Source organism: Puntigrus tetrazona, chromosome 4 (assembly GCF_018831695.1).
Source record: "Puntigrus tetrazona isolate hp1 chromosome 4, ASM1883169v1, whole genome shotgun sequence".
Classification (NCBI taxonomy): domain Eukaryota; kingdom Metazoa; phylum Chordata; class Actinopteri; order Cypriniformes; family Cyprinidae; genus Puntigrus; species Puntigrus tetrazona.
Window position 1 is genome coordinate 26,452,610 of NC_056702.1, and position 25,305 is coordinate 26,477,914.

A 25,305-nucleotide genomic window follows, 5' to 3' on the forward strand; every position below is an offset into this window, starting at 1 on the left:
CTGTCAACACTGCACTGGCTCCTATCAAACATCGAATAGATTTTAAAATCCTATTAATTACCTATAAAGCCCTGAATGGTTTAGCTCCTCAATACTTGAGCGAGCTCTTATCACATTATAGTCCTGCACGTCCGCTGCGTTCTCAAAACTCTGGCCATTTGATAATACCTAGAATATCAAAATCAACTGCGGGCGGCAGATCATTTTCCTATCTAGCACCTAAACTCTGGAACAATCTCCCTAACTCTGTTCGGGAAGCAGACACACTCTGCCAGTTTAAATCTAGATTAAAGACACATCTTTTTAACTTAGCCTACACATAACACACCAACACACCTTTTATTATTCAAATCCGTTAAAGGATTTTTAGGCTGCATTACTTAGATTTGCTGGAACCGGGAACACTACTCCTAAAATACGATGTACTTGTGACATCGTAAAAAGAATAGCATCTACGCTAATATTAGTCCTGTTTCTTTCTCAATCTGTTTTCACAGTTTGTATCCAGACTAGATGGTGGATCAGCACACAGGGATTATGTTCATCAGAGACCAGAAAACCTAGATGCGCCCGTCGACAGATCACCAGATCCTGATGCACACACACACACGCACACACTAAGTCATTTACACTATCTGACACAGCTGCGTTTAAAATTGAACTGGAGGTTAAGTGCTGGGCGTCCGGTCAGAGGAGAACTGACCCCAACTGAGTCTGGTTTCTCCCAAGGTTTTTTTTTTCTCCATTCTGTTTGGATGGGGTTTTGTTTCCTTGCCGCTGTCGCCTCTGGCTTGCTTGGTTGGGGACACTTAACTTCTAGTGACTATCGTTGAATTGACTACAGAGACCGTCTCTGCATTTAATAAGAAATTGGTCACTCTCGTCACTATATATCCCTGTCATTATACTGTACAGTGCTTTGATGCAACCTGTGTTGTTAAAAGCGCTATATAAATAAAAATGATTGATTGATTGATTGATTTTCACATAGTTCCCTTTCCTAAAATCCAGGTGGCTTGTGTTTGTGTGGAGGAGGTGTGTGATGGCATCCTCCGTAGACCGGTTTTGGCGGTAAGCAAACTGAAGTGGGTCCAGTGTGTCCGGTAGTGATGCGGTGATGAAGTCTCTGACTGGTCTCTCGAAGCACTTCATCACTACAGACGTCAGAGCTACAGGGCGGTAATCATTTAGGCAAGATGGTTGAGGTTTCTTCGGCACAGGAACAATGATGGACTCTTTGAAACATGAGGGGACTATAGACTGTTTCAGGGAGAGATTAAATATCTCAGTGAACACCGGTGCTAGCTGGTCAGCACAGGCTCTCAGAACCCGACCTGTGATGCCGTCAGGTCCTGCTGCCTTCCTGGTGTTCACTCTCCTGAATGCCCTCCTTACGTCGTGCTCCGAAATGGTGAACGCGATTTCCTCTCCGGCTCTCTCGGCATGCGTGCTGTTCATCATGCCGCTAGCGGTGCTAGCGTGATTAGCGTGATTAGCTGCAGCCTCGAAACGGGCATAAAAGGAGTTTAGCTCGTCTGCCAGAGAAGCATCCGCGCTCTCCACTCTGGAGGTTGGCGTTTTATAGTCCGTGATGTTTCTCAGTCCCTGCCAAAGGCTCCTAGAGTCACTGTGTTGAAACTGTGACTCAAGTTTCCTCCCGTAGCGCCTCTTTGCCTCCTTCACCGCTCTGCGCACGCCGTACGACGCAGCCTTGTATTCAGACATATCCCCGGTGACTATCCCCGTGTTATAGGCTGCGGAGCGGGATCTCAGAGAGTCGCGGATAGTTTTGTCTACCCACGGCTTCTGGTTGGGAAACGTCCTGATGACGGTTTTCTACCGTGTCATCCGCAGATTGACAAGCTGCGTGAAATCCACACACGCTTTCACAGAAGACCTCCTTAAGTTACCACAGCCTAGTGTGAATCAATATTTTTCTTCACACCTGTGTAAAGAAAGGCCTTCACAGATTAGAGCGGCAGAAAAACCTTTTACCTTTGCTCTGTCAGGAAAATTGGACAGCTTCTCAGCAGATTGACGAGCTGCGTGAAAACCACACACGTGTCAAGGCAGACTTCCTTGAGTTCCTGCTTTAACCTACTCAGAGTTAAAAGCCTTCGTAGCGTGAAAAACCTTTAATCAGGTGGCCATTTCTTTACAGAAACTACTGGAACTTGTGCTGTGCTCTGTTTCTGCTCGGTTTCAATCTTTTGCGTGTAAGGCGAACGATGACCACTACATTACACAAACTCCTGGAGCTTTACTTGTGCTCTGTCAGGGAAAATTGCAGACCATGATATCAGGTTGACACGCTGCATGAAATCCACACGCGTTTCACAGAAGACCTCCTTAAGTTCACAGCAGGAGCTCCAGAAGTGCTTTTTGAGTATCCACAGTGGTCATTTTTTTTGTGCTTTGTTGAAAATTACTTGGATATTAGCACAGACTCTGCTGGCCTGGCAGTTACCACAACCTAGAGTGAAAAAATATTTTTCTTCACACCTAAGTAAAGAAAGGCCTTCACAGATTAGAGCGGCAGAAAAAACTTTTACCTTTGCTCTGTCAGGGAAAATTGGACAGCTTCACAGCAGATTGACAAGCTGCATGAAATCCACACACGTGTCAAGGCAGACTTCCTTGAGTTCCTGCTTTAACCTACTCAGAGTTAAAAGCCTTCGTAGCGTGAAAAACCTTTAATCAGGTGGCCATTTCTTTACAGAAACTACTGGAACTTGTGCTGTGCTCTGTTTCTGCTCGGTTTCGAATCTTTTGCGTGTAAGGCGAACGTGATGACCACTACATTACACAAACTCCTGGAGCTTTACTTGTGCTCTGTCAGGGAAAATTGCAGACCATGATATCAGGTTGACACGCTGCATGAAATCCACACGCGTTTCACAGAAGACCTCCTTAAGTTCACAGCAGGAGCTCCAGAAGTGCTTTTTGAGAATCCACAGTGGTCATTTTTTTTGTGCTTTGTTGAAAATTACTTGGATATTAGCACAGACTCTGCTGGCCTGGCAGTTACCACAACCTAGAGTGACAAAATATTTTTCTTCACACCTAAGTAAAGAAAGGCCTTCACAGATTAGAGCGGCAGAAAAAACTTTTACCTTTGCTCTGTCAGGAAAATTGGACAGCTTCACAGCAGATTGACAAGCTGCATGAAATCCAGACACGTGTCAAGGCAGACTTCCTTGAGTTCCTGCTCTAACTTACTTGGAGGTAAAAGCCTTCGTAGAGTGACAAACCTTTAATCAGGTGGCCATTTCTTTACAGAAACTACTGGAGCTTGTGCTGTGCTCTGTCAGGGAAAATTGGACACCTTCACAGCAAATTGACAAGCTCTGTTAAATCCACACACGTGTCAAGGCAGACTTCCTTGAGTTCCTGCTCTAATCTACTTGGCGGTAAAATAATTCGTAGAGTGAAAAACCTTTTAGATAAAAAGGGGGCCATTTTTTTACAGAAAGCAATAAAGCCTGTGCCTGTTTCCTCCCGGTTTCGAAGCGGGGACTTTTCGCGTGTGAGGCTAATGTGACAACCGCTACACTAGGGAAAATTTTTCTTGTTTATCTACCATGATTCACCTGGAACGTCGCGAAGACTTTAGGAAATCTCGCAAAACAAGAAGCAATGTTTCTGCTCGGTTTCGAACCGAGGACCTTTCGCGTGTAAGGCGAACGTGATTACCACTACACTACAGAAACTGCTGGAGCTGAGCTTGTGCTCTGTCAGGGAAAATTGCAGACCATGATAGCAGATCAAATCAAATCAAATCAAATTCAAATTTTAGTTGTCACATACACATACATACATGGTACGACATGCAGTGAAATGTTTTTTACAACCGTCCAGCATCAAAAAAAAGAAAACAGAAAAAGAATTTAAATATATATAAATATAAAATATAAAATAATGTATAAAAATATGTATAAAAAGTGTGCAAAGTTTAAAAATAAAATGTAAATAAGTGTAGAATATAAAATATAAGTGTAAAATGTAAAAGTGGCTGTGCGAATGTCCAGTGCAAAGTGGCTAGTGCAAAGTGGCTAGTGCAATTGTCCAAAGTAAGTGGCGAGTATCTGGGAAAGAGGGGTGAACATGGGAATCCCGGTAATTAGGTGCTGGGTGTTCTCTGGTTCAGACTCAATGGCCTGCGGAAGAAGCTCCTCCTCATTCTCTCTGTGTTTGCCTTCAGGGAACGAAAAGCGCTTTCCTGAACGCAGCAGAGAAAAGAGAGTCCATTGTTGGGATGGCTGAGGTCTTCCACGATCTTCCTGGCTCTGGTACAGCACCGCTTGTTGTAGATGTGCTGCAGCACAGGGAGCTCAGTGCGGATGGTGCGCTCAGCTGACCGCACCACCTTCTGAAGGGCTCGCCTGTCCTGCATGGTGCTGTTTCCAAACCAGGAGGTGATGTTTCCCGTCAGGACACTCTCGATGGTGCAGGTGTAAAAGTTCCTGAGCACCTGAGATGGGAGTCTGAAGTCCCTTAAGCGCCTCAGATGGTATAGACGCTGCCGGGCCTTCTTCACCAGGGTGTTGATGTGACAGGACCAAGACAGGTCCTGCGTGATGTGAACACCCAGGTACCGAAACTGTCCACTCTCTCCACTGGGGTCCGTCGATCTTGATGGGATGGTAAGAGCGCACCTGCTTCGTGCTGAAGTCCACTATTAACTCCTTTGTTTTGCTGACGTTCAGGAGCAGATTGTTCTCCTGACACCATCTCTCCAGGTTGTTGATCTCCTGAAGGTAGGCCATCTCATCGTTTTTGGAGATCAGGCCCACCACGACAGTGTCGTCAGCAAATTTAAGGATGGTGGTGGAGTTTGTAGTGGCCACACAGTCATGTGTGTACAGCGAGTACAGCAGGGGGCTCAGAACACAACCCTGAGGGGCTCCAGTGCTGAGAGTGAGGAGGATGAGGTGTGTTTTCCCATCCGTACGGCTTGTGGTCTGTCAGTTAGGAAGTTGGTGATCCAGTGACGCAGGGATGGGCTGAGTCCCAGGACCTCCAACTTCGAGGTGAGCGTGGAGGGAACTATGGTGTTGAACGCTGAACTATAGTCCACGAACAGCATTTTCACATAGTTCCCTTTCCTAAAATCCAGGTGGCTTGTGGTTGTGTGGAGGAGGTGTGTGATGGCATCCTCCGTAGACCGGTTTTGGCGGTAAGCAAACTGAAGTGGGTCCAGTGTGTCCGGTAGTGATGCGGTGATGAAGTCTCTGACGAGTCTCTCAAGCACTTCATCACTACAGACGTCAGAGCTACAGGGCGGTAATCATTTAGGCAAGATGGTTGAGGTTTCTTCGGCACAGGAACAATGATGGACTCTTTGAAACATGAGGGACTATAGACTGTTTCAGGGAGAGATTAAATATCTCAGTGAACACCGGTGCTAGCTGGTCAGCACAGGCTCTCAGAACCCGACCTGTGATGCCGTCCAGGTCCTGCTGCCTTCCTGGTGTTCACTCTCCTGAATGCCCTCCTTACGTCGTGCTCCGAGAAATGGTGAACGCGATTTCCTCTCCGGCTCTCTCGGCATGCGTGCTGTTCATCATGCCGCTAGCGGTGCTAGCGTGATTAGCGTGATTAGCTGCAGCCTCGAAACGGGCATAAAAGGAGTTTAGCTCGTCTGCCAGAGAAGCATCCGCGCTCTCCACTCTGGAGGTTGGCGTTTTATAGTCCGTGATGTTTCTCAGTCCCTGCCAAAGGCTCCTAGAGTCACTGTGTTGAAACTGTGACTCAAGTTTCCTCCCGTAGCGCCTCTTTGCCTCCTTCACCGCTCTGCGCACGCCGTACGACGCAGCCTTGTATTCAGACATATCCCCGGTGACTATCCCCGTGTTATAGGCTGCGGAGCGGGATCTCAGAGAGTCGCGGATAGTTTTGTCTACCCACGGCTTCTGGTTGGGAAACGTCCTGATGACGGTTTTCTCTACCGTGTCATCCGCAGATTGACAAGCTGCGTGAAATCCACACACGTTTCACAGAAGACCTCCTTAAGTTACCACAGCCTAGTGTGAATCAATATTTTTCTTCACACCTGTGTAAAGAAAGGCCTTCACAGATTAGAGCGGCAGAAAAACCTTTTACCTTTGCTCTGTCAGGGAAAATTGGACAGCTTCTCAGCAGATTGACGAGCTGCGTGAAAACCACACACGTGTCAAGGCAGACTTCCTTGAGTTCCTGCTTTAACCTACTCAGAGTTAAAAGCCTTCGTAGCGTGAAAAACCTTTAATCAGGTGGCCATTTCTTTACAGAAACTACTGGAACTTGTGCTGTGCTCTGTTTCTGCTCGGTTTCGAATCTTTTGCGTGTAAGGCGACGTGATGACCACTACATTACACAAACTCCTGGAGCTTTACTTGTGCTCTGTCAGGAAAATTGCAGACCATGATATCAGGTTGACACGCTGCATGAAATCCACACGCGTTTCACAGAAGACCTCCTTAAGTTCACAGCAGGAGCTCCAGAAGTGCTTTTTGAGTATCCACAGTGGTCATTTTTTTTGTGCTTTGTTGAAAATTACTTGGATATTAGCACAGACTCTGCTGGCCTGGCAGTTACCAAACCTAGAGTGAAAAATATTTTTCTTCACACCTAAGTAAAGAAAGGCCTTCACAGATTAGAGCGGCAGAAAAACTTTTACCTTTGCTCTGTCAGGGAAAATTGGACAGCTTCACAGCAGATTGACAAGCTGCATGAAATCCACACACGTGTCAAGGCAGACTTCCTTGAGTTCCTGCTTTAACCTACTCAGAGTTAAAAGCCTTCGTAGCGTGAAAAACCTTTAATCAGGTGGCCATTTCTTTACAGAAACTACTGGAACTTGTGCTGTGCTCTGTTTCTGCTCGGTTTCGAATCTTTTGCGTGTAAGGCGAACGTGATGACCACTACATTACACAAACTCCTGGAGCTTTACTTGTGCTCTGTCAGGAAAATTGCAGACCATGATATCAGGTTGACACGCTGCATGAAATCCACACGCGCTTCACAGAAGACCTCCTTAAGTTCACAGCAGGAGCTCCAGAAGTGCTTTTGAGAATCCACAGTGGTCATTTTTTTGTGCTTGGTTGAAAATTACTTGGATATTAGCACAGACTCTGCTGGCCTGGCAGTTACCACAACCTAGAGTGACAAAATATTTTTCTTCACACCTAAGTAAAGAAAGGCCTTCACAGATTAGAGCGGCAGAAAAAACTTTTACCTTTGCTCTGTCAGGGAAAATTGGACAGCTTCACAGCAGATTGACAAGCTGCATGAAATCCAGACACGTGTCAAGGCAGACTTCCTTGAGTTCCTGCTCTAACCTACTTGGAGGTAAAAGCCTTCGTAGAGTGACAAACCTTTAATCAGGTGGCCATTTCTTTACAGAAACTACTGGAGCTTGTGCTGTGCTCTGTCAGGGAAAATTGGACACCTTCACAGCAAATTGACAAGCTCTGTTAAATCCACACACGTGTCAAGGCAGACTTCCTTGAGTTCCTGCTCTAATCTACTTGGCGGTAAAATAATTCGTAGAGTGAAAAACCTTTTAGATAAAAAGGGGGCCATTTTTTTACAGAAAGCAATAAAGCCTGTGCCTGTTTCCTCCCGGTTTCGAAGCGGGGACTTTTCGCGTGTGAGGCTAATGTGACAACCGCTACACTAGGGAAAATTTTTCTTGTTCATCTACCATGATTCACCTGGAACGTCGCGAAGACTTTAGGAAATCTCGCAAAACAAGAAGCAATGTTTCTGCTCGGTTTCGAACCGAGGACCTTTCGCGTGTAAGGCGAACGTGATGACCACTACACTACAGAAACTGCTGGAGCTGAGCTTGTGCTCTGTCAGGGAAAATTGCAGACCATGATAGCAGATCAAATCAAATCAAATCAAATTCAAATTTTAGTTGTCACATACACATACATACATGGTACGACATGCAGTGAAATGTTTTTTACAACCGTCCAGCATCAAAAAAAAGAAAACAGAAAAACAGAATTTAAATATATATAAATATAAAATATAAAATAATGTATAAAAATATGTATAAAAAAGTGTGCAAAAAGTTTAAAAATAAAATGTAAATAAGTGTAGAATATAAAATATAAGTGTAAAATGTAAAAGTGGCTGTGCGAATGTCCAGTGCAAAGTGGCTAGTGCAAAGTGGCTAGTGCAATTGTCCAAAGTAAGTGGCGAGTATCTGGGAAAGAGGGGTGAACATGGGAATCCCGGTAATTAGGTGCTGGGTGTTCTCTGGTTCAGACTCCGAATGGCCTGCGGGAAGAAGCTCCTCCTCATTCTCTCTGTGTTTGCCTTCAGGGAACGAAAGCGCTTTCCTGAACGCAGCAGAGAAAAGAGTCCATTGTTGGGATGGCTGAGGTCTTCCACGATCTTCCTGGCTCTGGTACAGCACCGCTTGTTGTAGATGTGCTGCAGCACAGGGAGCTCAGTGCGGATGGTGCGCTCAGCTGACCGCACCACCTTCTGAAGGGCTCGCCTGTCCTGCATGGTGCTGTTTCCAAACCAGGAGGTGATGTTTCCGTCAGGACACTCTCGATGGTGCAGGTGTAAAAGTTCCTGAGCACCTGAGATGGGAGTCTGAAGTCCCTTAAGCGCCTCAGATGGTATAGACGCTGCCGGGCCTTCTTCACCAGGGTGTTGATGTGACAGGACCAAGACAGGTCCTGCGTGATGTGAACACCCAGGTACCGAAACTGTCCACTCTCTCCACTGGGGTCCCGTCGATCTTGATGGGATGGTAAGAGCGCACCTGCTTCGTGCTGAAGTCCACTATTAACTCCTTTGTTTTGCTGACGTTCAGGAGCAGATTGTTCTCCTGACACCATCTCTCCAGGTTGTTGATCTCCTGAAGGTAGGCCATCTCATCGTTTTTGGAGATCAGGCCCACCACGACAGTGTCGTCAGCAAATTTAAGGATGGTGGTGGAGTTTGTAGTGGCCACACAGTCATGTGTGTACAGCGAGTACAGCAGGGGCTCAGAACACAACCCTGAGGGGCTCCAGTGCTGAGAGTGAGGGAGGATGAGGTGTGTTTTCCCATCCGTACGGCTTGTGGTCTGTCAGTTAGGAAGTTGGTGATCCAGTGACGCAGGGATGGGCTGAGTCCCAGGACCTCCAACTTCGAGGTGAGCGTGGAGGAACTATGGTGTTGAACGCTGAACTATAGTCCACGAACAGCATTTTCACATAGTTCCCTTTCCTAAAATCCAGGTGGCTTGTGGTTGTGTGGAGGAGGTGTGTGATGGCATCCTCCGTAGACCGGTTTTGGCGGTAAGCAAACTGAAGTGGGTCCAGTGTGTCCGGTAGTGATGCGGTGATGAAGTCTCTGACGAGTCTCTCGAAGCACTTCATCACTACAGACGTCAGAGCTACAGGGCGGTAATCATTTAGGCAAGATGGTTGAGGTTTCTTCGCACAGGAACAATGATGGACTCTTTGAAACATGAGGGGACTATAGACTGTTTCAGGGAGAGATTAAATATCTCAGTGAACACCGGTGCTAGCTGGTCAGCACAGGCTCTCAGAACCCGACCTGTGATGCCGTCAGGTCCTGCTGCCTTCCTGGTGTTCACTCTCCTGAATGCCCTCCTTACGTCGTGCTCCGAAATGGTGAACGCGATTTCCTCTCCGGCTCTCTCGGCATGCGTGCTGTTCATCATGCCGCTAGCGGTGCTAGCGTGATTAGCGTGATTAGCTGCAGCCTCGAAACGGGCATAAAAGGAGTTTAGCTCGTCTGCCAGAGAAGCATCCGCGCTCTCCACTCTGGAGGTTGGCGTTTTATAGTCCGTGATGTTTCTCAGTCCCTGCCAAAGGCTCCTAGAGTCACTGTGTTGAAACTGTGACTCAAGTTTCCTCCCGTAGCGCCTCTTTGCCTCCTTCACCGCTCTGCGCACGCCGCATTTACGCAGCCTTGTATTCAGACATATCCCCGTGACTATCCCGTGTTATAGGCTGCGGAGCGGGATCTCAGAGAGTCGCGGATAGTTTTGTCTACCCACGGCTTCTGGTTGGGAAACGTCCTGATGACGGTTTTCTCTACCGTGTCATCCGCAGATTGACAAGCTGCGTGAAATCCACACACGTTTCACAGAAGACCTCCTTAAGTTACCACAGCCTAGTGTGAATCAATATTTTTCTTCACACCTGTGTAAAGAAAGGCCTTCACAGATTAGAGCGGCAGAAAAACCTTTTACCTTTGCTCTGTCAGGGAAAATTGGACAGCTTCTCAGCAGATTGACGAGCTGCGTGAAAACCACACACGTGTCAAGGCAGACTTCCTTGAGTTCCTGCTTTAACCTACTCAGAGTTAAAAGCCTTCGTAGCGTGAAAAACCTTTAATCAGGTGGCCATTTCTTTACAGAAACTACTGGAACTTGTGCTGTGCTCTGTTTCTGCTCGGTTTCGAATCTTTTGCGTGTAAGGCGAACGTGATGACCACTACATTACACAAACTCCTGGAGCTTTACTTGTGCTCTGTCAGGGAAAATTGCAGACCATGATATCAGGTTGACACGCTGCATGAAATCCACACGCGTTTCACAGAAGACCTCCTTAAGTTCACAGCAGGAGCTCCAGAAGTGCTTTTTGAGAATCCACAGTGGTCATTTTTTTTGTGCTTTGTTGAAAATTACTTGGATATTAGCACAGACTCTGCTGGCCTGGCAGTTACCACAACCTAGAGTGACAAAATATTTTTCTTCACACCTAAGTAAAGAAAGGCCTTCACAGATTAGAGCGGCAGAAAAAACTTTTACCTTTGCTCTGTCAGGGAAAATTGGACAGCTTCACAGCAGATTGACAAGCTGCATGAAATCCAGACACGTGTCAAGGCAGACTTCCTTGAGTTCCTGCTCTAACTTACTTGGAGGTAAAAGCCTTCGTAGAGTGACAAACCTTTAATCAGGTGGCCATTTCTTTACAGAAACTACTGGAGCTTGTGCTGTGCTCTGTCAGGGAAAATTGGACAGCTTCACAGCAGATTGACAAGTTGCGTGAAATCCAGACACGTGTCAAGGCAGACTTCCTTGAGTTCCTGCTCTAACCTACTTGGCGGTAAAAGCCCCTGTAGAGTGAAAAACCTTTTAGATAAAAAGGGGGCCATTTCTTTACAGATAGCAATAAAGCCTGTGCCTGTTACCACCCGGTTTCGACCTGGGTCTTTTTATGTGTGATGCGAATGTGATAACCACTACACTACGGAAACTGTTTGTTGTTTGTCTACCATGATTCACCTGGAACATCGCAAAGACTTTAGAAAATCTCGCAAAACAAGAAGCACTGTTTCTGCTCGGTTTCGAACCGAGGACCTTTCGCGTGTAAGTCGAACATGATGACCACTACACTACACAAACTCCTGGAAACTTGAGCTCTGTCAGGGAAAATTGCAGACCATGATATCAGGTTGACACGCTGCGTGAAATCCACACGCGTTTCACAGAAGACCTCCTTAAGTTCACAGCAGGAGCTCCAGAAGTGCTTTTTAAGATTCCACAGTGATCCTTTCTCTTGTGCTTTGTTGAAAATTACTTGGACATTAGCACAGCCTCTGCTGGCCTGGCAGTTACCACAGCCTAGAGTGACTAAATATTTTTCTTCACACCTGTGTAAAAAAAGGCCTTCACAGATTAGAGCGGCAGAAAAAACTTTTACCTTTGCTCTGTCAGGGAAAATTGGACAGCTTCACAGCAGATTGACAAGCTGCATGAAATCCAGACACGTGTCAAGGCAGACTTCCTTGAGTTCCTGCTCTAACCTCCTCGGAGGTAAAAGCCTTCGTAGAGTGACAAACCTTTAATCAGGTGGCCATTTCTTTACAGAAACTACTGGAGCTTGTGCTGTGCTCTATCAGGGAAAACTGGACACTTTCACAGCAGATTGACAAGTTGCGTGAAATCCAGACACGTGTCAAGGCAGACTTCCTTGAGTTCCTGCTTTAACCTACTCAGAGTTAAAAGCTTTCGGACAGTGACAAACCTTTAATCAGGTGGCCATTTCTTTACAGAAACTACTGGAGCTTGTGCTGTGCTCTTTTTCTGCTCGTTTTCGAATCTTTTGCGTGTAAGGCGAACGTGATGACCACTACACTACAGAAACTGCTGGAGCTGAGCTTGTGCTCTGTCAGGGAAAATTGCAGACCATGATAGCAGATTGACAAGCTGCGTGAAATCCACACACGTTTCACAGAAGACCTCCTTAAGTTACCACAGCCTAGTGTGAATCAATATATTTCTTCACACCTGTGTAAAGAAAGGCCTTCACAGATTAGAGCGGCAGAAAAACCTTTTACCTTTGCTCTGTCAGGGAAAATTGGACAGCTTCTCAGCAGATTGACGAGCTGCGTGAAATCCACACACGTGTCAAGGCAGACTTCCTTGAGTTCCTGCTTTAACCTACTTGGCGGTAAAAGCCTTTGTAGCGTGAAAAACCTTTTATCAGTTGGCCTTTTCTTTACAGAAACTACTGGAACTTGTGCTGTGCTCTGTCAGGGAAAATTGGGCACCTTCACAGCAAATTGTCAAGCTTCGTGAAATCCAGACACGTGTCAAGGCAGACTTCCTTGAGTTCCTGCTCTAACCTACTTGGCGGTAAAAGCCTCCGTAGAGTGAAAAACCTTTTAGATAAAAAGGGGGCCATTTATTTACAGATAGCAATAAAGCCTGTGCCTGTTACCACCCAGTCTCGAACCGAGGACCTTTCGCGTGCAAGTCGATCGTGATGACCACTACACTACACAAACTCCTGGAGGTTTGCTTGTGCTCTGTCAGGCAAAATTGCAGACTGTTATGACCCCACGTAGGTCTAGGGGTACAGGGGTATAACATTTAAAAAGATAGACATTAAAAACGTGCGTATAGTGTGTGGGACAAAGAAAACCGTGTAAACTAATGTACAAGATAATAATTTTTTATTTGTGTAGGTGATGATTAAATACAAAAGGTGCAATGGTGATAGAACAAAATGGAAAAAGATATATATACGTACACTATTTACATTATTTACAGAAACAAAAACCACAAGACGAAGGGAACGGGAAGAAGAGACGAGGGCGGTGCTAAAGTAAAGAAAATAAATCAAAACCGTCTCCAGCTACTTAACTTCCCCCCTAGACTATCTACCAACAATAATTATTTGAAAAAAAATGTCTTCAGCGTCCGTGACGCCCTAACTTATACTACGCTCACTAATCAAAACAAAAGTACATGGGTTGGCACGCGCCCCTAACCTAATGTACTATACAAAGTAGATTCCTACGTGTTGCAATGTAAGTCACGTGACGTTCTTATCTGTCCACTTCTCCCCGACCTCACAACACACAACGAATGACAACTAACAATATGAGTGGAAAAGGGAACGGGAAAACAATACACAGTAACGAACATCAAACAATGCAATATACAATGACAATCAGTATTCCGAAAAAGTAGCGAGCAAACAGCAAAACAAAATGGGGGGGCTTGTGGGTGGTCTGGCGGCTCTTTTATTTGAGGTGGTTTGGAATGATTGGAGACTGCGGAATGGATGACGTCAGCGCTGATGATTATTGACGGGTGACGGGAACCAATGACCGGTGACTGAGAGTGTAAAGGGCGGAGAACAGAGAGAGAGAAAAAAAAAACACACGACAAAACGCGAACACGTAACACAGACCATGATATCAGGTTGACACTCTGCGTGAAATCCACACGCGTTTCACAGAAGACCTCCTTAAGTTCACAGCAGGAGCTCCAGAAGTGCTTTTTGAGAATCCACAGTGGTCATTTCTTTTGTGCTTTGTTGAAAATTACTTTCACAATTTTACCTTCACGATCTGATCAGACGTGTGACTAATCGTTGACTCTTACCAAAAGCAAATATGGGCGCAGAAAATAGTAAATTGACGGGAGATCCAAAGTTTATGCATACATATTTGGCAGACAGTGTGCGATACCTCTATGAGTGAAATAAAAAATATTATTTCAGTGGTAAATTAGTGTAATGGAAATTATTTTAATTGATTACATTTAATGTTTTATTGTTTACTTTTAACACTGAACTAAACTAACTTCACTTAAAGATAGATTAAGCAACATACATATATTCATAGCACCATTGTACTAACCTTAAAAATAAATGTGCAGAGGACTGGGATACTACAGGTATGGGAAAATAATGTTTGTAACAGCAGGTGAGACCACACCATCTGGGTATAGAACACCTTATCTGAGTTAAAGATGGGGAAAGAACTGAGAAACAACCAGACACAGCAAATATGAGATGGGTGGTGTGATGTTGAACCATTTCTATTGGCTCGAGATGGATTTAAGCAACTTTGAAATGTATACTTTTGCCTATAAAGCCTCTAGTCTGTGAGTATGTTGTTATCTCTTTGCTCACAGACTCCACTGTGTGTAAACCAGATAATTTTTTGTTCCTATGCGCGAAGAAATAAAAAGCAAGACAAAGACAAATTTGTTGGATTCTTTATTTTCAGTCTCCACATCATTTTGAATTGAAAATTCCATGACAATCTTGGCGACGAGGATGGGATCCGACAGCTGATCGTCCGGGACTTGAAAGGCGTTGGTAGGCTGATCACCCTAAGCCCACAAAGGGTCTTAGCCCTGTACCCCTAAAGGTTTCAGGGAAGAGGGAACTGACATCTGAGGGTCCAGTGGACCGTCACTGCTGGATTCCTTAAAAGAACCAGAAAACGCGTGCTGAAAACGGTGAGACTGATTTTGAGACGCAGATTTGTCTTTGTCTTAAAATTAAGGGTATATATACATATATATATATTTTCTTTCATCTTGGTCTAACAAAAACAACGAGCGGTTTGATATTCCTAGATTCGCGAACGCATGGCCGAGCCACCCTATTAGGTTTCACAGGTTAGTGAAAAAGGCATTGTCTGCGAGTGAGCAGGACAGAAGGGTGTAAGAAGACTCTGTGCGGGTTAGTGCAGAGCCACACGGCAGTGACGACTGAGTGTGAGGAAAGAGGACGCGTCCCAGGTAAAGTCTTGGATTGCAAGTATGGGGCCTAGAAATACCAAACCTGAAATCGATCTAGACGATTTGAACAGCCCAATTTATATTGATATGAGAAAGAAGTATGGACAGAGAATTATGGAAGTGGTACCAATTTGGATCGAAGATCATGATTTTCCAAAAAGGGGCACGTTTAGTGTGACGACTCTAAACAGGGTGAAGGAAAGTTTGGAAAAGCGTGAAAGTAAACTTAGGGATAAGAAAAAGTTGAAAAACAAACAAAAAGATCTGTTTCAGAAACACAGACAATATCTGAATTATTGGCTAGAAGAGGCAGAACGCAGAGAGAAACGGCAAGCACTGAAAGAAATGCCTCATAAAAATGTAGATTCGAAAACAGAGGAAGTTAAAGGAACAGAGTATACTGCTCAGAATTCTTCTTCTTCTCTCTATCCCTCTCTAGAAATGCAGTGCGCCAAAGTGGACTTTGATCTTGACTCCTGGCCTCACCCCTACCAGCAAATGCCCCAGCCGCTTGCGCCACCACCGGTATCAGCAATTCCGCTACTACCACAACCTCCGTCTTACAACGCTGCTGAGACGGCACCCGTGCTCCCACCGCCCAGACAGAGACCTGCCCAGATCGATGGCTTGTGGAGAGGGGGACTGCCGCCCGCCTCTTCTACCGCTCCAACGGCACCTGCACCATCCCAGCCTTCCACATCCAGCGACGGAGTTCGAAAGATGAGATACTCCATGACCAGCTCTAGAACCAGGTCCAGGTCGCTTGAAAGACTGACACTAGAGCCGGACTGTGTGGATGAGGACGACGGTGAGGGAAATGCAACATCTTTCCCCATGATTCAAGTGGCTGGCCCAGAAGGATCCATGATGGTTTTTCGACCATGGACTGAGGCAGACTTAAGACAGGTTATGACAAATCTGCCAAACCCCAGAGATTCGGGAGAAAGGTTTGCAGCAGAACTGGACATGTTTTGTCAAGAATTTAGCCCCACAATGCTCGAACTCAAACGTCTGCTGATGCTCAAGATGGGGCTGACAGATTGGCACAAGATCCGACCAGACTTCCCCAAGGTGGACATGCGGAGAGTCCGGGCAGAGTTTAAACACGCTGATAACGAGCCATACAAGTCAGCGGTGAAAGCTCTGGGCGAACGATTCAAGATCCAGTTTCCAGTTAAGATCTACTGCATGCAAAGGAAAGACGAGTCAGTTGACGACTATTATGTGCGACTGTATGAAACTTTCAACACCTACAGTGGGATGCCAGAGCCGGATAACAGAGGGGAAGTTCCACAGATGTGGGAAGCTCATTTGCGCAGCAGCTTCATGAATGGACTGTAACCTGAAATAACGACTATCGTCAAACAAACCTGCATCGATTGGGAAAACGAGAAACTGGAAAGGATCCGGAAACATGCGTTGCATGCTGAAAGAGTGTTGGCGGAGAAAGGCGGAAGAAAAGGGCGAAAAGGAGCTCCAGCTGACAAGCCTGACAATGTACAGAGGTGAGCAGGGCAGAGGAGCGAACTACCGAGGCCGAGGGCGGGGGAGAGGAAGAGGACAAAGACTGTCTCAAGCTGATCCGGATGTTTGTTTTTATTGCAACGAGCCCGGGCATTGGAAAAACGAGTGCCCACTTTTGAACAGACACATGGCGACTGGCGCGGCAAAGTCTAAACCGAAAGCAGATTGACAACAGAGTGCGAGAAAGGAGGGGGGAGTCGAGAGCAAAATCTACGACGGCCACACTTCAACAACAGATAAGTTTGACACACACACACGCACACCTAACTCAGCTAACTGCAATGAAGGAATGCTTGCTGCAAATTGCAATGAAGAAAAGCTTGCTCTCATACATGATTGCATTCCCATATTAGAAAACGAGAAATCCTCCAGGCAAAGAAAATTAGGCACATATACTCATTTGAATGGTTTAGCATACAAACGAATGCCACAGGTTAGCTTATGGATAAATGGAGTTGAAAAGGTGTTTTTAGCTGATTCGGGAGCCACAAGTTCGGTGATAAGGATGAATGATTTTGTCTCTGCCCCTAAATTGAGTGGAAATTTTGTATGGTCAATTTCTGCATCTGGTCATACTGTTAGAGAGAATTTTACAGTCCCTCTGAGGTGTGAGGATGAGAATGGCACAAGTTTCAAACACAGTTTCCTTCTGTCACAACACTGTCCAAAAAATCTGCTGGGGAGAGATTTATTGTGTAAACTGGGTATTTCTCTGTTATCCAGCCCAGAAGGTGTCAAAGCAGTTCAGTGCCAAATTCCAACTCTGACTGCAATCCAACACACACCACTATACGTTTATCAGTGGAAATTGCGAGATGATGAATTATGCGAAAGTCTTGTCAATGCTGCTAAGGACAGAGTTTCACCTGATTCTGATTTTATTAGATTAGATTAGATTAGATTCAACTTTATTGTCATTACACATGTACAAGTACAAGGTAACGAAATGCAGTTTAGGTCTAACCAGGAGTGCAATAAGCAGCAAGTGCAGGATATAGGTACAAATATAAATATAAATTACAAAGATAAATATGTACAAATTAAATTACAGATGAGAAGGGGGAATTTACAGTGATTATGTGTAAACAATTTACAGATCGTTATGTACATAAGAAAGAGCAGGATATACAGGATATGTATAGACAATTTTACAAGAGTATGTACAGTGGATATGTACATACATTTACAAAGATATATACAGTGGAGTGCAATGAATGTTAACAGTGCATTTTTGTATTTTTGTTTTAATGGGGTGGGTGGGGCAGACATCAGTGGGGGTAGAATTCAGTAGTGAGACAGCTCTGGTAAAAAGCTGTTCCTCAGTCTACTTGTTCTAGTCCGGGGGAATCTGAATCGCCTGCCGGATGGCAGGAGGGAAAACAGTTTGTGGGCAGGGTGAGAGGAGTCCTTAAGAATACTGCGTGCTCGACGCAAACAGTGTTTCTTCTGGATGTCCTCAATGGATGGAAGTGGAGTTCCTGTGATGCGCTGGGCAGTTTTCACCACCCCGCTGCAGTGCCTTACGCTCAGCAACAGAGCAGCTCCCATACCAGACTGTGACACAGTTTGTTAGGATGCTCTCTATTGTACAGCGATAGAAGTTCACCAGGATGGCTGAGGACAGCTGGTTCTTCTTAAGTTTCCTCAGAAAGAATAAACGCTGGTGAGCCTTCTTGACCAGGCTGGAGGTGTTGGTGGTCCAGGACAGATCTTCAGAGATGTGGGTTCCCAGGAACTTGATGCATGAGACAGGCTCCACAGCAATCCCATTAATGTGGATGGGATCATGTGTGCCTCTTCTCACCTTCCTGAAGTCCACAATGAGCTCCTTGGTTTTGGTGGTGTTAAGGAGCAGATTATTGTCTTTGCACCACGTGGCCAGATGCTGGACCTCTTCTCTGTAGGCAGTCTCATCGTTGTTGCTGATGAGACCGATCACCGTAATGTCATCTGCAAACTTGATGATGGAGTTAGATCCAAACACAGGCCTGCAGTCGTGGGTGAAGAGGGAGTAGAGGAAGGGGCTCAGCACACAGCCTTGTGGTACACCGGTGTTGAGAGTGATAGTGGTGGAGCGGGATGTGGCCTGACCTAACATGCTGAGGTCTGTTGGTCGGAAGTCCATAACCCAGTTGCACAGTGAGGTGTTAATGTCCAGATCTCTGAGTTTGGTGATTAACTTAGAGGGTATGACCGTGTTGAATGCTGAACTGAAGTCAACAAACAGCATCCGTGCGTAAGTGTTTTTATTGTCCAAGTGTGTGAGTACAGAGTGCAGTGCGATGGAGACTGCGTCCTCAGTGCTCCTATTGCCTTGGTAGGCAAACTGGTGGGGTCCAGTGTGGAAGGCAGAGAGTCCTTCAGATGTGACAGGACTAGTCGCTCAAAGCACTTCATAACGATGGGTGTGAGTGCTACAGGGCGGTAGTCGTTTAGGCACACTGGGTTAGAGATTTTTGGCACTGGCACAATGGAGGTGGATTTGAAGCATGTTGGTACAGCTGCTTGGGCAAGGGACATGTTGAAAATGTCCGCGAATACCCCAGCGAGCTGCTCTGCACATGCCCGTAGTACGCGCGTCAGGGATACCGTCTGGTCCAGCAGCCTTGCGCGCGCTGATCCGGCTTAGTGCAGTGTAAACCTCTGAGGAGGTGAGTGTGATGGGTGGGTCGGTTAAGGGGGTGATCTTGGTGACCGTTTCATTATTATCCCTCTCAAAGCGAGCATAAAAGTCATTAAGCTCGTTCAGAAAGAAGACATTTGGTGCTGTGGGGGTGGAGTGGTTGGGCTTGTAATCACTGATGGCCTGGATGCCCTGCCACATGCGTCGAGGGTCAGAGTTGGAAAAGTGCTCCTCTAACTTCAGCTTGTAGCAGTACTTGGCCTTTTGATGCCCCTCTTCAGATTTGCCCTGGAAGTGCTGTAGGCCTGTGCGTCACCTGATCTGAAGGCAGTGTTGCGTGCTTTCAACAGAAGGCGCACCTCCTTATTCATCCATGGCTTCTGATTTGGGTATGTGGTGATCTGTTTCTGGGTAGTAACACTGTCTATGGTGGTGTTGATGTAATCCAGAACAGAGGAAGTGTAGTGGTCTATATCCGTGTGAGAGCCACAGGTAGCCTGGGAAGCAAACATACTCCAGTCTGTGTGTTGAAACCTGTCCTGGAGTGTGGAGTCAGCCCCGCTGGCCAGACTTTGATGGTCCTCACTGATGGCTTCACACGGTTGATGAGGGGGAGTACTTGGGGGTGAGGAACAAAGAAAGGTGATCCGATTGTCCTAGATGGGGAGGGGGTCACAGCATAGGCTTCAGCCATGTTTGTGTATACATGGTCCAAAGTTCTGTTTCCTCTGGTGTGACAGAAAACGTTCTGGTGAAATTTAGGAGTACTGCCTTCAAGTTAGAGTGATTAAAATCCCCGCAACAATAAATGCAGCCTCCGGGTGAGCAGCCTGTTGTTTACTGATGGCTGCATGAAGTTCGTTCATAGCAAGCTTGGCATCAGCATCGGGTGGAATATAAGCAGCAGTTATGATGGTTGATGTGAACTCCGTGGCAGATAAAACGGTCTACTCTTAACCATGAGAAACTCTAGGTTGGCTGAGCAGTGTCTCCCAACGATAACAGAGTTTGTGCACCAAGCATTGTTAGTATAAATGCACAATCCCCCGCCTCTGGTCTTACCGGAGTCATCCGCCGTTCTGTCTGCCCGGAATGTGTGGTGTCCAGCTATGCTGATAGCATGGTCTGGTATACTGCTGTTTAGCCATGTTTCGGTGAAGATCATGACATTGCAGTTCTGAAGTTTTTTGTTGTCTCTGATGCGGAGTCGAATCTCGTCCATTTTGTTCGCCAGTGACCGTACATTGGCAAGGAAAATGCTGGGTAAAGAGAGCCGATGTGGTGTTAGCTTTAGCTTAGCTCTTAGCCCTCCGCCATTTATGCCATTCTCTGACTTACATTGCTCAGCACATGTGTCTCTGGCAAGAGACAAATTGTTTGAACAAAAATGGTTTCCGTGCATTGACGCATTGCAATTGAATTGGCTTATTTGGACAGAAAACAAATGTGCTGCTGCTGTTGCATTAAACAATGAACAGCTTTCATTGTTTTTTGATGTTGTGGACTCTCTTCCCCATGTGTCGTTGTCGAAGGGGGACAATGATCATTGGGAAGACATTGGTCCTTTTGTAAAAACGTGTACTTTTCATGAAAATTGGTTGCGGACTACTGAGAAAAATGTTGAATATAATCCAACCCTGTCTGCATATCGAATGAATTTGACTGAGCCTGCTACGATGGCTGAACGCACAGTTCATGTGAGTGAAAGTTCATCGCCCAATCACTGCTTCCTTACAGAAACTGAAATGGAAAGCATTCCAGCTCTCAAGGATGTTCCAAAGACTGTGTGGGCTTCCTCTAAATATGACGTGGGGTTGATCAAGAATTGTGACCCTATCCAAATTATTCCAAAATCTGACTACAGACCATGCAAACCTCAGTATCCTTTAAAAAAGGAAGCTATTGAGGGAATTAAACCAGTTTTTGTGGATTGAAAAAGGCTGGAGTGATTGTGGAATGTGAAAGCTCTCCTGTGCGTACACCTATCTTTCCTGTCAAAAAGATAAGAGACGCAGACCAGCCAGTTGAGTGGGGGTTTGTGCAAGATTTGCAGGCTGTAAATGATGCAGTTTAGACACAGGCCCTTATTGTTCCCAAGCCATACACACTCCTATCACAAATACCAGGTGATGCTGAATGGTTTTCGGTTGTTGATCTTTCCAATGCCTTCTTTTCTGTGCCGGTTCATAAAGATAGCCAATTTTGGTTTGCTTTCAATTTTAACGGCAAACCTTACACTTTTACTCGACTCTGTCAAGGATTCAAAAATTTGCCTGTGTTGTTCGGTGGGGCACTGAAAAGGAGCTTGGAATCATTACAATTGACACCAGGGTCAGCTTTAATTCAATATGTTGACGATCTCTTAATAACAGCTAGAGATGAAGAAACTTGTGCACAAGACACTGTAAGGCTGTTGAAACATTTGGCTGCTGAAGGCCACAAGGTCAGTCTGTCAAAGTTGCAGTTTGCAAAAAGGGAGGTGACGTTTCTAGGTCACATTATCAAAAAGCAGGGAAAATCTTTAACTCAAAAGAGAATAGAGGCAATTCAAAAGATTCCAAAGCCTCTGACAAAAAAGCAGCTCCTGTCATTTTTGGGAATGTGCTCGTATTGTTGAACATTTATTCCCAACTATGCCATTGAAGAGTCACCTTTGAGCGCTTTGGCTCATGGAAAAGGGTTGCAGCCACATGACAGACTGACCTGGACTCCTGAAGCAGAGAAAGCATTTGAAAGGTTGAAAATGTTGTTACAAACATCCCCAAGTCTGGGACTTCCAGACCCTGACAGAAATTTCGTGCAAACTGTCGATGAGAAAAATGGTTTCATGTCTTCTGTTCTGTTACAGGATCACGGGGGAAAGCTGAGACCGGTGGCATATTTTTCAAGTAAACTCGATCCTGTGGCAGCAGGTCTACCAAATTGTCTGAGAGCTGTTGCAGCAGCAGAAAAAGCTATTTTAGCTTCAAGGGAAATTGTGGGGTATTCTGATGTAACACTACTAGTGCCACACACTGTCTCTATGATCCTGTTAGAACAGAAAACATCTCATTTGTCAACAGACAGATGGCTCAGATATAATACCATTCTATTGGAAATGCCAAACATCACAGTGAAATGGTGTACAGTATTGAATCCTGCCACACTGCTCCCAACCGAGCAGGATGGCGAGGAACATAATTGTATCGCTGCATTGGAACAGGTATGCACACCACGACCAGATTTAAAAGAAACCCCCCTTGACAATGCAGATCTGGTCTTATTTGTTGATAGCTCAGCGTCTCGAGACCCTGAAACAGGTAAAAACAGAGTAGGCTACTGTTGGAAACTTTTTTGTAGCTTCTTTTTAAGAAGCGACCAGGAGATTCTTGGTAAAGCAGGAGTTCGTTTTTATTTCGTTGCTGTAGTCATCTGCAAGAAGTCTTCAAGAAATCTTTAAGAAAATCGTCAAGCAATCTCCAATGAAAATCTTCAAGAAATCTCCAAGAAACAAATCTAACTGAAACATGTTAGGTTGAAGTTTATATGTTTCAAAGGGGGAGGAGTACACAGAGGTGGAGACCAGTAAAACAAAAGTATGCAAATGCGATCAGAAACTTAGCCCAGAACAGGAACTTTCCCGATCCTTGATCTATTTAGCATCCAGGTGTCATTCAAATGCATAGGTGAAACAAAAGGCACAGTTATACCTTAGGATTAGCATTCACACTTGATTTAGGACACCTACCAGATGTCCAAGAACTGAAAGACAAAAGATAACTGTCTCGGGGCTTGGGCTTCCTGCTCTTAGAATGTAAATCACAATACACATTCAGCATATACTGTTATATTGGAGTCTGTGTTTAACCTTTTATAAATTTGTAATACAACACTACGCAGTAACCACCGCGCATGAAACATTAGCAAGTGGAACGCTCCCCGCACATTGCTGTGCGCAAGTGGCCGAACTAGTAGCATTAACAGAGGCCTGTAAAATCGCCGAAGGAAAAACAGTCACCATCTACACAAACTCTTGTTATGCTTTTTCAACATGTCATGACTTTTCGGCTCTATGGCAATTTAGGAAATTTCTAAAATCCGATGGTAAACCCATCCAAAATCATGACAAAATAGCAGCCTTGCTAGAAGCGATTCTGCTTCCAAGGTCGATTGTTATTTGCAAGTGCGTCGCGCATTCCGAATTCAACGATTTTGTATCATTACGAAACAAACGCGCTGATATCGCTGCGAAGAACGCAACAAAGAGAACAGAACCTTCTCTAACTTGTGTAACTGTTAACGATGACGAACTAACATTCCCTTCTGGTTCTCTTACAGCTATGCAGGTTTTCGCAACAAACAATGGGTGAAGGCCGAGTGCAAACTGAAAGACAACGTTTGGCTGAGTACCAAGACAAACCTTGTTTGCCAAAACACTTTTTCCCACACTATGCCAAACTAGTGCACGGGTTAGATCACATAAGCAAAATGGGAATGCTTGACATGATCAATCAACATTGGTTCACAAAAGGATTTACTTCCTTTGCAGAAAAATACTGTCAATCCTGTATGATTTGTGCCACAAATAATGTAGGAAGAGGACAACAGGTCCCTTTGGCAGCACATCCACCACCAAGTCAACCTTTTGATCATATAATGTTCGATTTCATTGAACTGATACCGTGCAAAGGTAAGAAATTCTGCCTTGTTCTGGTTGATATGTTCTCAAAGTGGGTGGAAGTCTTCCCACATCTAAGCAAAACGCTGGGGCTGTTGCAAAGGCACTAGTATCTGAAATTGTCCCAAGGTGGGGAATACCAAAAAATATTAGCAGTGATAATGGCACACCTTTTGCTAATGAAGCAATCGATCAGGTCGGGAAATTTTTGGGAATCGACATACGTAAACATACCTCCTATCACCCAGCTTCCAGGGGTAGTGTTGAAAGAGAGAATGGAATTTTGAAAAATAAATTGGCAAAGTGTTGTGAGCAAACAGGTCTGTCTTGGGTCAAAGCACTTCCCATTGTGTTGATGTATATGAGAATGAGAAAACGAGCAAAGTCAAACCTAAGCCCATTTGAAATCTTGTTTGGCAGGCCTCCATCGCTGGGAGTGGGACCGGAACCTCGACCATTGCCCTCTACTGCTCTGTGTGAAGATGACATGCTGAACTATTGTAAAAATCTGTCTTCGATTCTCTCACAGATCTCTCAACAGGTCAAGGACGCTCTACCCAAACCGGGAGAAGGATTTCTGCATGACATCAGGCCTGGTGACTTTGTGGTGGTCAAGGATTTCAGGAGGAAACACTGGAAATCAAGGAGGTGGAACGGCCGGTTCTAGGTCTTGCTGATAACGCACACTGCGGTTAAGGTGGCTGAGAGGGCTACGTGGATACACGCCATCCACTGCAAAAAGGTCCTCGCACCACCAGAGGGAGACACAACCCAATAAACAGTGATTGACCCGCTGCCCCGTGCCAAGAGGGACGTCTGACTGACAAAGGTAAACAAACACACAGTGGTGTATGGGAGCTGAACACGCAGCAACATCACTGTGTGGGAATGATCTGATGTCAGTACAGGCCAACGGATGCCAAAAGGAAAAAGGATTTTTCCTATCACCGTAGAAGAGCAAGGGCTTTCTGGATCAGACGCTTCGTGGTGGAACACCAGATACCCGTTCACCCCGATTCTATACCGCTGCTATAAGAGGAAAATAGGAAACGACGTATGTAGAGAAGTTAAACAAATAGTTGAACAAGATAGTGCAGTGTTAGCTGTCATAACCACAGTTGGCTGGAGAGCATCACACTTGTATGAGGGGCAAACCGCCGCATTTCTGTATAGTAGACCAAATATAAGACCTCAATTAGATAGACAAACAGGACAAATTTATTTCTTCCGTACAAAAATACCAGGTGTCACGTGGCAATATCTGACAAAATGGTATTCTCTAAATTGAGAAGGAAGATAGATAAGTTTAAAGAATTCTACAATTCTTACCCAAACCTCCTGACCCTAAGTGTGACGCTGGTCGTCATCTCATTAGCACCATTCATCCTGATATACATGAAGACCCAACATGATCATCATGTTACTGAATGTGACGATCTGGTTAATCAAACTCTCCTTCGGCAAGTCAGAGCGGTCAAGACAGGAGACGAGCACTGG

The 25,305-nt window shown here is 45.3% G+C and overlaps 3 non-coding genes across 3 annotated transcripts; all 3 read right to left on the reverse strand.

Moving 5' to 3' along the window:
* Nucleotides 1-3,637: 3,637 nt before the first annotated feature.
* trnav-uac lies at nt 3,638-3,710 on the reverse strand. Its single transcript has one exon. It is a non-coding gene; the product is annotated as a tRNA-Val (tRNA).
* Nucleotides 3,711-7,741: 4,031 nt separating this feature from the next.
* trnav-uac lies at nt 7,742-7,814 on the reverse strand. Its single transcript has one exon. It is a non-coding gene; the product is annotated as a tRNA-Val (tRNA).
* A 3,478-nt stretch (nt 7,815-11,292) lies between these two features.
* trnav-uac lies at nt 11,293-11,365 on the reverse strand. Its single transcript has one exon. It is a non-coding gene; the product is annotated as a tRNA-Val (tRNA).
* Between the last annotated feature and the right edge of the window lie 13,940 nt (nt 11,366-25,305).